The 13,537-nt window shown below is 41.1% G+C and overlaps 1 protein-coding gene across 1 annotated transcript in view; it reads right to left on the reverse strand.

The window, feature by feature from the left end:
- Positions 1 to 8,225, reverse strand: part of rnf13 (ring finger protein 13) — a 32,658-nt gene extending 24,433 nt beyond the window's left edge. The window contains exon 1 of the mRNA XM_079688588.1: positions 8,067 to 8,225. The gene's annotated coding sequence lies outside the window, so the exon portion shown is untranslated. The remainder of the gene's footprint in view (positions 1 to 8,066) is intronic.
- Between the last annotated feature and the right edge of the window lie 5,312 nt (positions 8,226 to 13,537).

Genomic DNA, 13,537 nt, shown 5'->3' on the forward strand with positions numbered 1-13,537 from the left:
TCTTATCGCAACACACAAACACACACACATACATAGATGCACGCATACACACACACACACTCAGTGGTTGGAGGAGTTAACACTTGACGGAGGGTTAAGTGTGTGAGTGTCCGTTTCATTGTGCCATCGCGGCCACAGATCCATTAAATCCCTGCACTGTTGCTCTCTGGCTGCTGGTGGCTAAACGCTATAGAGGGGCAGCGGAGAGAGAGAGAGAGAGAGAGAGAGAGAGAGAGAGAGAGAGAGAGAGAGAGAGAGAGAGAGAGAGAGAGAAATGGAAGGCAATGAGACGACACAGCGGGAATGTTGGGGGGTGACACCCCTGCTCAACACCCACACAGGCACACACACACACACAAGTGTGTCGTCTCAGTCAAGATGGAATCTATTATTCCTTTGTTTCCCTGCAGCTTCTGGAGGGAACTGAGCCAGGCGAGGGAGAGAGGGTGTGTGTGTGTGTGTGTGTGTGTGTGTGTGTGTGTGTGTGTGTGTGTGTGTGTGTGTGTGTGTGTGTGTGTGGAATTCAAGGTGGAATGCTAGCAACAAACTGAACATGTGTGGGACAAAGGGAGAGAGGAAGACATGTGTAAGAGGAAAAAGCAACTACAATAGTGATAGAGAGACAATGAGTGCCAATGGCAGAGTGTGTGTGTGTGTGTGTGTGTGTGTGTGTGTGTGTGTGTGTGTGTGTGTGTGTGTGTGTGTGTGTGTGTGTGTGTGTGTGTGTGTGTGTGTGTGTGTAAAAGAGCGAGAGACAAAAAGTGTAGATACAGTATATGTGTTTGTTTTAAGATATGTGCAATCATTAAGCCAGACAATGAAGTCAGACAGCGAAGCCAGACTGTGAATGTGTGTGTGGATGAAAGAAAATAATGAGGGAGAAAAAATCGAGGACAGGAATGGAGAGAAGAGAGGGGGGAAAGGAGATAGGAAAGGAGATAAGGAAATAAGAAAATATGAAAAGAAAGAAAGACACAGACTATAACACACACAGCATCTTTTTCCAGCCTGATGCGATGTGATCAAAGCTCATCGTAATTTTACCTTAAGTTAGTTTTGCTATCCTCATGAGAAGTTTAAATATAAGCAGTAAACACATGGATGTATTAAGAGAGACTCTCGTCTCGTTAAATAAAGGTTTGAAATGAAAATGAAATGAGAGACATATTTGTTATAGCAAGTAAGTCATACAAAGACACACCTATAATATGTTAAATATGATGCTTTTGATGGCAAACTAGGTCACTTCTTTGTGTAAGATTTATTTTGGCATTTTTCCTATATTTTGTTAGTGTCAGTGGAAACGCTGACAGGAAATGCAGGGAGAGGGGACATGGGGTAAACCAATAGGCTTTGGACACACCCTATTTTAAACCATGCATATTTAGCATTTGCAAAACTTTCCCACATCCTGGGAAATCTACTTTTGCTGCATTCAATTATCTCAATATTAAGTCTATAAGACAAGTGGCCAGTTGTCATAACACCAACTAAAAAGCAAAGCAAAAAATGTAAACATTTTTTCACTGCAGTCCATCAGTTTGTGAGTAAGTAGGCAGTTAAAGGGTGTTGATTCAAGAGAACAGAGCTTGCAATCCACATTCTAACAAGAGCATATGGGGTGAGGCATAGTTAAAACAAAGAACAGACTATGTTCCTTTTCACAGTCAAGCCACAATGTGACAAACAAACCAATATGGGGAAAACAGGTAGCATAAACAGAAATCAACAGAAGGCTTTAAGAAAACATCATATTAATTGTTTGCTTTAAAATGAGCTGAGACAATTCTACAATAGTAACAATAAAGTCTCTAAACAGCACTCTACAAAGTAAATACTACAAAAAGAGACCACCATAAATCTTTTCTACCTCTAAAAATCTCTGTTGGTATTTTTACTTGATGATAAACTAAAACTCAATCTGGCCTTTGTCAAAACTTACTTTGAGGTGCTGCTGGTGAGAAATGTATTACAGTGTTAAAGGTCCCATGACATGGCCATTTCTACTGATCATAATTCCATTGTTGAGGTCTACTAGAATAGATTTACATTGTTCAATGTTCCAAAATCACATTGGTTTCTCATACAGCGTCTCTGTATAGCATGTGTATTCACTCTGTCCTAAACGGCTTGTTGGAGCTCCTGCCCCCCCCTCCCTATATGAGCCCACTATGCTCTTGGTCAGCTCGCCCACTCTGTTCTGATGGGTCCACCTTCGTTACAGCGGAACATCAGTGTCTATGTGTTACAATGGCGTTTGTTAGCAACCAGAAAATAACACCAGTAATGACAAACAGATGAGAATGCTGCGTGGGGTCTGGGTGCCGTGATGGCGGGACGTTGCAGGGCTCGCTGCTCCGCCCTTTGGAGCTCGAGGAGCGGACAGTGTGAGCTGGATTACTGGTGTCGTTTCCTGGTTGCTGCGTGGGGCCTGCGAGACACCGAGGAACTCAGCCTGAGCGCACACACACAAACTGCCAGCCAGGCTGTGTGTGTGTGCGACTGTGCGGAGATCCGCGGAGCCGCGGAGATCCGCGGCTGAGAAAAGATAAGGCTGAGTGAGTGAGTGTGTGTGTGCGTGTGCAAAGCTCCGCGGAGTGGTCCGTTACGTCACTCTGACCAACGTCCAAATACAACCCGATGTGGGCATTAATTCAAATCATGGGCACATGATTCACAGCCTCAATTGCTGTCCACCTGAACACAGTCAGCAGCCACAAGGATCTCACACACACTACCTGTCCACTGACAGGGAAAACAGAGCCTAAATACACACACACTAATCAGGCCAATAAGACACAGGTGGGGGGGGGGGGGGGGGGGAGGAGATAACACAGGGCACCAGGTGAACAAAATCACCAGCCACAGACAAAACGGGAGGGGGAACACTTTCAAACTAAACCACATGTGCAATATTACAAGGCCCGAAGCCGTCAGTCCACAGTGACAAAGTTACCTTCGTCACAGTGACTTTGCAGACCGTTTACAGCTACATAACACACAAGGGGACGGGTAATAACCGGAAAAGCATGTCATGGGACTATTAATGTGCTTTTTATGACCCAACTGGGGGAACAAGTGCTGCGAGGTTACAGTCAAAATGGAGAAATCTACTCTCAACAAGGAGAAAGCAGAGTAAACTTCAACAAGTCAAAGTTGCTCCTTTGAGGGTTGCAGGAGGTTAAATGTCAAACCTGACATAGTTCAGAGAGACTGTTGTGTGTGTGTGTGTGTGTGTGTGTGTGTGTGTGTGTGTGTGTGTGTGTGTGTGTGTGTGTGTGTGTGTGTGTGTGTGTGTGTATAATGTTTATATAGTGTGTCTGTCTAACGCACAGCTATGTGGAGTCTGGTTACACTCCAGCAGAGGGAACACCTCACTGCCATGTCTGTCAACATGTTTCTGTGTGTGTGTGTGTGTGTGTGTGTGTGTGTGTGTGTGTGTGTGTGTGTGTGTGTGTGTGTGTGTGTGTGTGTGTGTGTGTGTGTGTGTGTGTGTGTGTGTGTGTGTGTGTGTGTGTGTGTGTGTGTGTGTGTGTGTGTGTGTGTGTGTGTGTGTGTGTGAAGCAGTAAGACCTTCTAAGGCTGTATGAGCGAGAGTGAAAGACTAACAGAGAGAAAGTGCCAAGAAAATAAATGTGTGAAAGAGGGGTGGACAGGAAATGTGAGAGTGAATCAACAGGGGGGGGGGAGTACAAGGGAGTGAAAAGGTAAGAGTGAGAAGTATGAGGGTAAAAAGCAGAGAGATGCCAAGAGGCTGCATGCTTTCCTCGCTTAGCCCCCCATTAATCATCTCTGCTCTCACTCTCCTAATCCTGGCTGGCTTTTCTCTCCTCTCGCTACCTCACTGCTTTCCATCTTCTCTTCTGTTTTTACTCTGAACTCATGAAAACCCTGAGCTTTAAGATGCATCTACCACATGGTGTTTTATGCTTTTAGTTCCCTTTAAAGCAAAAGTGAAAAAATGTAAGTGACTAAAAGAAACTTTAAAAAAAACGTCACTTTTTACTTTTGGCACAAACCATTTTGGGAATCAACGGAGGGTTCTGTATTAATAATAAAACTCACTTGCTTCTAGCTCCATTGCCAGATGTATCAAGTGTTAAACCGCAAACGTGAGGTTTTCTGGGGGAAAGGTAATGTGTTCACTGCTGAAGCATCTGGCAACGATTCAGGATGTCTGCAGGTCGGGAAAGAATGTCTCTACAGTACATTTTTGAAATTCTATAATAAGAAGTGTTTCATCAAGGACTCCAGCGTCTGTAACTTATATATATATATATATCTAGAGTGTTTTGGACTTTATTTCATGTTAAATACTTTAAAAGTTACACACATCTTGGTTGTATTGAGATGCTTATCAATGGAAGGAGACCTCAAAGAGGGAAACTGTTTCGGCCCTCAGGCGATCTTCAAGACCAATGATTGTTAATCTTGGAGAAAGTCTGTGGGTCGAACAGCATTTGAATACAAAATAAATAGACATGGAGCCACAACCTTTTCCTACTTTCTTCATATTTTGTAGTAATCATTAATGAATCTTGCAGAGACATTGAAACTGGTGAAGCAAATTCTATTTGTATGCAAAATAATAGTTGATGTGTTTCCTTCAAAACTGCAGCTGACCCACTTCTGGGTTCATTTAGAGCCACTGTGTTCGACTTTGCATAGGTTAATTAGACTTTAAGCAAGGTTATATGATTTAAAATGGCCGGACAAAGGCAGGTTACTCTTTTTCTATTTCCCCTTTATCTTCTTCACCCATCCTCTAGGCAAGGAAAGGCAAGTTTATTTATATAGCACATTTCAACACAAGGCAATTCAAAGTGCTTTACAAAAATGAAAGACATTAAAGGTGGGGTAGGTAGTTTTGGAGAAACCAGCTCGAGTGCGCTAGAATTTGAAAATACACAGCAGGAAAAAATCTGCCACTTCCTTACAGAGCCCCTCCTCCAACACACACGAACGTCCACATGACCAATGAGGGCATGAGGTAAGTTTGTGCACAGATGGAAGACTGGCAGGCAGGTAGGCCATCCAGTTATTTTGATGACAGGCCGGCTAAAATGATTGTTCGTGCTTTTTACAGTACTACGGCTTCCACAGATGACATTTTTGTATGGATTTTTTGTCAAAGCATTTAATATATTCATTGCTATCGGGATGTTGAGAGCATTCCATGGAATATAACAAAAAGTGTATCTCGAGCCGGTTCCTCAAACTTACCTACCCCACCTTTAATAGCATAAAGAAACATAAAAATGATATCTAAAAACACTCATTTAAAAGCAAAGATACATTAATAAAAGTTACAGTGCAGTGTGAGATACACACTTCTGAAATGTTTAGGTCTGACTCACAATCATTGCTAACTTTTTAGTAGAAATAGTTTTCTATCACCTCCCTTTCTTTCCTCTTTCTTGTTTAACTTGTCCTTTTAGTTATTTCAAGTCTTTCATGCTAAACGAACCCCCCTTTGGAAAATTATAATCTGACCCCATGGTACCTTTTAGTTTTCGCCAAAACTATTCCTCTTTTTTATTTTTAAATGCACATAGTTAAAGGTGGGGTATGTCATTTATTTCAGAAACACTTTTTGTTATATTCCATGGAATGCTCTTAACATCCCGATAGCAACGAATATATGAAATGATTTGACAATAAATACATAAAACAATTTCATCTGTGGAAGCCGTGAAGCTGTAAAAAGCACGACCAATCATTTTAGCCGGCCCAGCTAAAATAACTGGATGGCCTACCTGCCTGTCAGCCGTCCATCTGTGTTCAAACTTATCTTGTGCCCTCATTGGTCATGTGCGTGTTCGTGTGTGTTGGAGGAGGGGCTCTGTAAGGAAGTGGCAGATTTTTTCCGGCTGTGTATTTTCAAATTCTAGCGCACTCGAGCTGGTTTCTCCAAAATTACATACACCACCTTTAAGTTTACCTTGTCTTTCTATTACTTTTTTGGTATCCTCTGTGAACCAGGGTCTTGAAACCAAAACGGACTCCTGTACCCCATGGTACCTTTTTAGTTTTTGCCAAAACTATTCCTCTTTTCTTTAAATGAACATTAGTTAAGTTTAAGTTGTCTTTTCTAGGACTTTTTTGGTGTCCTCCGCGAACCAGGGTCTTGAAACCAAAACGACACATGTAGGGGACTAACCTAACCCCAATAATGACTTTAACTACCTTTGGGGGGACTCAACACAAGGCAATTCAAAGTGCTTTACAAAAATGAAAGACATCAAGAAAATGGCATTAAAAAGCAAAGACAATAAAAAAATACAGTGCAGTTTAAGATATGAATATATCAATTAAAAGCAGCGGCAAAAAGAAAAGTTTTCAGCCTGGATTTAAAAGTAGTAAGAGTTGTAGCAGACCTGCAGGTTTCTGGGAGTTTGTTCCAGATATTTGGAGCATAATAACTGAACGCTGCTTTACCATGTTTAGTTCTGACTCTGGGGACAGAAAGCTGACCAGTCCCAGTGGCTCCAAAAACCATTACCTCAGTTTTATCTTTGTTTAATTGGAGAATGTTCTGACGCATCCAGTCATTGACTTGTTCGATGCACTTGGAGCATAGTCTCCTGGTGAAATTGTTACGGAAATGTGTGTGCCATCCGCATAGCTATGTTAACTTATTTTGTTGTTTTTCATGATCTGAGCCAGTGGTAGCATGTAGATGTTAAAGAGAAGAGGCCCCAAGATGGAGCCTTGAGGAACCACACATGTCATATTTGTCAACTCAGATGTGTATTTACCTATAGAAACAAAGTTGTTTCTGTACTTTAAGTAGGATTCAAACCAATTTAGAACTGTTGCCGAAAGTCCCACCCACTTTTCTAGTCGGTCTAGTAATATATTGTGGTCCACAGTGTCAAACGCAACACTGAGATCTAATAATACTAACACTGAAGTTCTGCCACTTTCTGTGTTTAAGTCGATGTCCTTGAAGACCTTTACAAGAGCAGTCTCAGTGCTGTGGTTTGGTCGAAAGCCTGACTGGAACACATGTTGAAAAACAAAAAAAATTGGAGGTTTGATATGGGCCTCTAATTGTTCATTACTGAAGCATCTAGATTATTCTTTTTTAAGAGCGGTTTAATGACTGCAGTTTTCAGGGCCTGTGGAAAAACACCTGAGTGAAGAGACTTGTTTACTATATGAAGTAGATCTGTGGCCGAGCAATGAAAAACATTTTAGAAAAATCCTGTCCCATATCAAGGCAGCAGGAGGAGGATTTCAGAAGTTTTGTGTCATGATGTCTGAATTGATATTAGGTGGACATAGGGACAACACATTTGCTGTACCTGATACAGAGTCACTGACTGCTTGTCTGATTTTCTGAATTTTGTCAGTTTTGGCAAATTCATTGCAGGCCCTCGGTGGATAGAAATTCAGAGGCTACTGACACTGGGGGGTTTGTTAGTCTGTCAACGGTAGCAAACAAGGCACGTGCGTTGTTTTTGTCTATACTGCGGAACTAAGCGAAAATATCAATACTCAAAACTTATCCTTCCTTCACCACCCTGAACACTGCCTTGTGCCTCAACAGATCGGTCTCTCGTTCCATCTTTCAACCTCTTCACTGTTTATAAGGCAAACACAACATTCCAGCTCCACAAGTCCTGCATCACATGCAAAACTAGACAAGGCAGTGGAGTGGGATACATGCTCTTGCAGGAAATGTGTTTAGGGAAATGGCCACTTCCTGTTTTCCTGTTGCAACCGGACTTGATCTGATATAATTGCAGTGTGAGGCAACACACATAAATGTACTCTACCTCACACACTGTTTTGGATGCTTGACCTTATGATTAAAATCTGCTGAAATAAGTGATGCTGTCTATGTTTGCTAGGCACCAAAATGACCAAAAAAGCACGGGAAGCCTGTAAGTGAATAGAGGAGCCATAATTCCCTGTCTGAACAAAACAAGTTATGTTATGTTTTGAAATAAAGTTGATATAGTTGTGTTTGGATCAAACTAGCGATGGATGAAGTTGGTTAAGGGTGTGGCCTGGTCAGGAAGGACTTCTGTCTATAACACACCACCAGTGTAACCCTGTACCTTGATGTCGAAGTTGCAGTCGAAGCGTTTGATGAGGACGATGAAGGCCCCCGTCAGGTTGTCCCTGGGCGGAGGCTCGATGGGCTGGCACGCATTTTCTGGTCGTGCACCAATCAGGAAGCCCTACAGGGATGACATCATCAGACATGGTGAGAGAAATACATGAATGACTTATACCAAGTTTCCTTGGAAATACATTTAAAAAAAAGATGCCTTTTTTTTAGAAAATATAACTTTTAAGAAACGGGACTATCGAAATGTTTTATGTTACTGGTGTAAGGAGTAGTCTTAAGTTGACAGATTGAAAACTCTTAATAAGTGAAGGACTGATGTCAAACAGTGTTTGTTTTTCAGACCAAAAACAGATCGAAAAGACCAGTCATAATGAATACCTAGTATGTTATGCAACAAATTGAATGAAATATTGTCAATATCAAATGCTGTATTACTTCCCTATTCTATTTTGCTATAGCTGATCATTCATCTCTATTTCTCTAAAGGGTTTTCATTTTTGTATTATTTTAATATTTGAGCAACAGCTGCCAAAATCCTTTCCTTTGGAAGTAATAATGTCATACTTATCTTCTTGCTAGACCTTGCTTGACATTTACCCCTGTATTAAACTTAGAGTGTGTGTCCTCCAGTGTCAACAAATAAAAAGCTACACTGGAGCAATTAGGGGTTACTGAAGCGCACTAACAGGAATTCATGTCTGCAGACTGAAAGTGACGTTAATGGTCATTAGATTCCTTTCTCACACTAGTGGTGTAGTGCTGCTCAGATCTAAACAAATCTGCTAGTGATTTAAGTGTTCATTATAATTAATGTTGACAGTTGGACTGCAGGCAAATCACAGACTGTATTGGAGTGTTATTTTAAAATATATATTTTTTTGAAATAACAATGTCTTTATAGCTACTTGACAAGTGACTGAAATTAAGTTAATTCACAGTTACGTTGCAGAATCCAATGTCAGCTCTTTGACCACAAGTGTGAGCAGCATCATCTTTATTCAACCCTTTCGCTGCTCACCGATTAACAACATCCTTCTCAACCACGATTGAAAAACAAACTTAAAAGAAACAAGATGCTGAGATGAAGTTCTGCAGCAGCCCCAGATGTAAAACTGGCAAATCAAACATAAATTTAACATGGTAACGCATGCATACTTTAAACAGAACTTTCTACTTGCGTGAGGAATGTTACTTCCTCACAAAAATTACAGTTTGAGTCCTTCTCTGTTGCTAAAAGCCTGTGTGTTTTTCGAATGTATAGCAGAGTCTAAATGCTTTTGAAATAGCTGTTGTTTCCTATTGTCAGGGTTTCACTTTCCCTGAAAAACTCTGGCCCTTGTACTTCCCATCTCTCTTCATCCCAACGCTGCTTCCTGTCTTAGTCCCATTTCAAACGGCAGCTTTTGAAGTGACTGATGAGAAGGCGATAGTGTGAAGAGAGGAAGAGGGGGTGAGACAGAGAGGCTGACAGAGTGATAAAGGGAAGGAGAACAAAGGCAGAACTCGGCAAAAGATATTAATATGGAGGCAAAAGGAATCACAGAGTCTCTGAAATGCAGACAAAAGAAGTAAAAACAGAGGATAGACAAAAATAGAAAGGTGAAGACAAAAAGAGGCAGAGAGTGAACAAAGAGAAGAACCAGCACAGATAAATGAAGAAAAGAGGATTAAAGGAAAACACACGAGAGGAGAAGGGAGGGACCTGATATGATATGGATTTCTAAACCTCTGCTGCTCTTGTGCTAGTGTAACTAAAACCTCTGTCAGTGTGTGTGTGTGTGTGTGTGTGTGTGTGTGTGTGTGTGTGTGTGTGTGTGTGTGTGTGTGTGTGTGTGTGTGTGTGTGTGTGTGTGTGTGTGTGTGTGTGTGTGTCAGAGGCAGGGTGGTAGACAGGAAGTGTGTGCGGACTGCTGTGGGACTCTGGCAGACACTCCTTCTCTCTCTATCTCTCTCTCTTAAAGCCAACATTAAAAAAAGCCTGTATGTTGAAGAGAGTCAGCATTTTTTCTCTCACTCACACATACACACACCGTCAGCAGCTGAACCACATATGGAAATTTACCAGGGTGACACATCACATTTGCTAACAGAACGAACCCGGCTACACTGGAGACGAGACAAAGTTGCTGACTTAATGCACCGCCCCAATGTAGCTCTACATTAATAAGAGTTGACGTATGAAAGGTCACGTTTTTTAGAGATGAGGTAAATCTGTGAAACCTCAAATCAGGGAGGGGGACACGTGTGAGGAATCACCCATCCCTCAGTGCCGTCACCTCTGGGTGCCTCCCTCAAGTGCAGTCCAGCCTTGCTGCTGAATGACATCACTGTGCCACTGACTCGCATTCCTGCTCCTGACTTTAAAACACATGGCGAGAGCGCCCTCTGTTGGGTAGGAAAAGCATCTAAAAACACAACTAAGAACTGCTGAGAGAAGAGCGGGGAAAACAGGAAATAACTGGTGAAGAGGAGGAAATCCTGAAAGGAGACTTAGTTCAAATGCTGCCTGGGCAAAAATACTACATGACTGATCTAATACAACCTAGTACTAGACTCCTGGTACTAGGATGGGTTAAATGCAGAGAACAAATGTCACTGTGTGTGCTGTGTGCTCTGCATGTGTGACCATTAAAGAGGGTTTCATCCCTCCGATTCTATCTATCTATCTTAAAATGATTATATATTTACACTTCTCTGTCAGCTAACAATATTCATAGTTTTCAACCAGTAGTGAAGATCCTCGAAAATATGAGGTATTGTTGTTTGCATATAAAAGGATATATTCATGAAATGTGTTTTCTTCATTGTAAATGAACTGTACTTGGGAAATGAAGTAACACTATATAAAATCCAAATTATGAACAAGCTCCCTGAAAAAGCTTGTGTTGTTATGATATCAAACACAATTTCCATTATTGCATAAGTCTGGAGTCAAGCTCTCAAAGTTTGGAAAACCAAACATGAGGATAAAATATTCATCAAACATGTGATGTTGAAAAGTACTGGCACCCCATTTGCACTATAATTAGTAAAAAGCGTCACAGACAAGGAACAAGACTGAGGCGAGAAGGAAGAAACGTAATATTTAGGTACAAATCTTATAATATTAGGGTGAATTAATTGTTTTAAGGTAGCCATGCTCCCTTATTAAAAAGACTGTCAACAGGAATTATAGCTATGGAGACACTGACTAATGTCTTTCCTCTTCAGATACCAGAAATCTTACACAACCAAAATAGTTTCCTAAATACAAAATCTGTACCACATGTGTGTGGAATCATTTCACAGTTTTTAAGGACACCTGAAACCATGAACTGCTCTGACACTAAGTCAGATTCTCCCTATACCAATACACATAATAATGACAATAAGAAATAAACTATGATCAAGAGTCCTGCAGCATAAATCCTTTCATTTCTTCCTGTTCCACAATGCAGTGAGTAAGTGCCACAAACTCAGAGGGATTTCTGTTGTTGCAGAATTAAATCTGAGGGGGATTTCTCTGGTGGACTATTCCAAAATAATGCACAGTGATCACACTTAATCCAACCACTAACCAGTCCACACACACAAACACACAGTATCATCAATGTCCAGATTCCAGACTTTAACCTTCCTGAACCACTTCAAATCCCCCTAAATTATGAATGAGCGAAACAGGAAGCAGGTGATGCTGCAGATTTTCACTGCGTTCCATTACATGTGCCATACCTTTATTAAAGGAGACCTATCATGCTATATTTGAATAATATATTGTAGGGCCATACCTATATAAAAAGGTATATTTATACGTTTTCTTTTTCAAAATACCAAACAGATCATGCATTTTAGCCATTCCTCGTTTCGCTCTATTTTGCTCTCCTCCACCCTGTCTTTGCATGCGCTTCAGCTGACCTCGCCCCCCTGCAAAGGAGGGGGCCGAGTTACGAGCGTCACGTTACCATGCTGTTACCATGCCACTGCAACCTCTCATTCCCCTGATTGGTGGAGAGTTGACCATATAGGCGGAGCTCCTCGTCACTGACGTCAGACTATTTTCAAATCTGGATCAGTCTGGATCAGATCCGTTGCAGCCCCGTTTTTAGAGATTTGGGTATGGAGGAAAATAGAGAGGGTTGTGTTTTCTGACACTTGGTGAGTTCCCTGACACACCGGGGACACATATTCATGTATAAAAGACGTACAAAGGTGCATTTTGCATGATAGGTCCCCTTTAAGTATTTCCCAAAACATAGTATTCCAAATGCTTTAAAAACCAAAACAAAACTGTGATTTGTTTTTATTCTGACCCACAGTGTTTTTAGCGCAGCAGATATACGATCAAAAGCGTCAAAGTTCAAGGCGACATTTTAGGACAAAGTAGTACACCCAAATAATGCAACAGTACACAATTTGAAAGTGCAGCTGCAGTATGTACTAACAGTAAAAACAAAGTGATTTGGAAGACAGCCTGTTTAGATTTCAGACCATACTTTGGTAGTCAGCATTATTCAACATAACATTACTAGTCTACATCACAATATTTACGATTACCAGCATCTTGTGGCCATGACCTTTGACCACCTTAAACCATTACTGCACTTCATTTGAAGTTTCATCCTGGTAACATTCTAGACTGGCTAATAAAATGTAGTGGAAGGTGAAAAATAAATGCCTGAAACTTCTTCAACAGAACGACGGAGTGAAGCAGCTGTTCAGACACAATGAAAGTATATGGCTGGTTACGTACATTGAGTAATCTGAACACTGACAGGGTTTATCTGAATAAAACCTCTATGACTAGCTCATTGACATAAATTTACCGGAGTCAAGCAAAAGAAAAAGCACTCATGCAGGTGCAATAAGAAACCACAATAGTGCTTCATCTCCATGACAAACCACTGAAGAAACAGAGGAAAAGCCAACTTCCTCTTACAGTGAACATTTCCCTTCCAACATGTTGACACAGCAGATGTGAGCATGTTTATTCAGACAACAGGCTATACTGGTTTATTATATAAACACAAGGGATGAGCAGGGATTGACATTACACCTTAAGCCACCCAGTAGTGGATTTTAATTTGGATTCATTCAGGGAATACTTTGTTATACAAAGCTTATATTCTCACACTTGGGTCAGGGGAGGCCACTGAAGCTAGGTAAATGTGTGACCCATTACTGCAGTTAAAAGATAAGAAAAGCTAGTCAGTCAATTTGATTACACTTGGAAATACTGGGTGTAATGGGTAGACAGCAAATAACTCAAAATCACACTTTCGGAAATGTACAGTCCTTAGTTCACCTAACCTGCATGTCTTTGAATTCTGGATGAACTCAAGCAACCAGAGGACACACACAAAAAGACAAGCAAAAACATCCTCCCTAATGTACAACGTTTCTATATTTGCTCGACCTGCAATACTCAGGGAAAGATATGACATAGGTTGAGAGTTTCCCGCCCCCTTATTGGACGCCCAC

Source organism: Notothenia rossii, assembly GCF_949606895.1.
Source record: "Notothenia rossii genome assembly, chromosome: 1".
Lineage (NCBI taxonomy): Eukaryota > Metazoa > Chordata > Actinopteri > Perciformes > Nototheniidae > Notothenia > Notothenia rossii.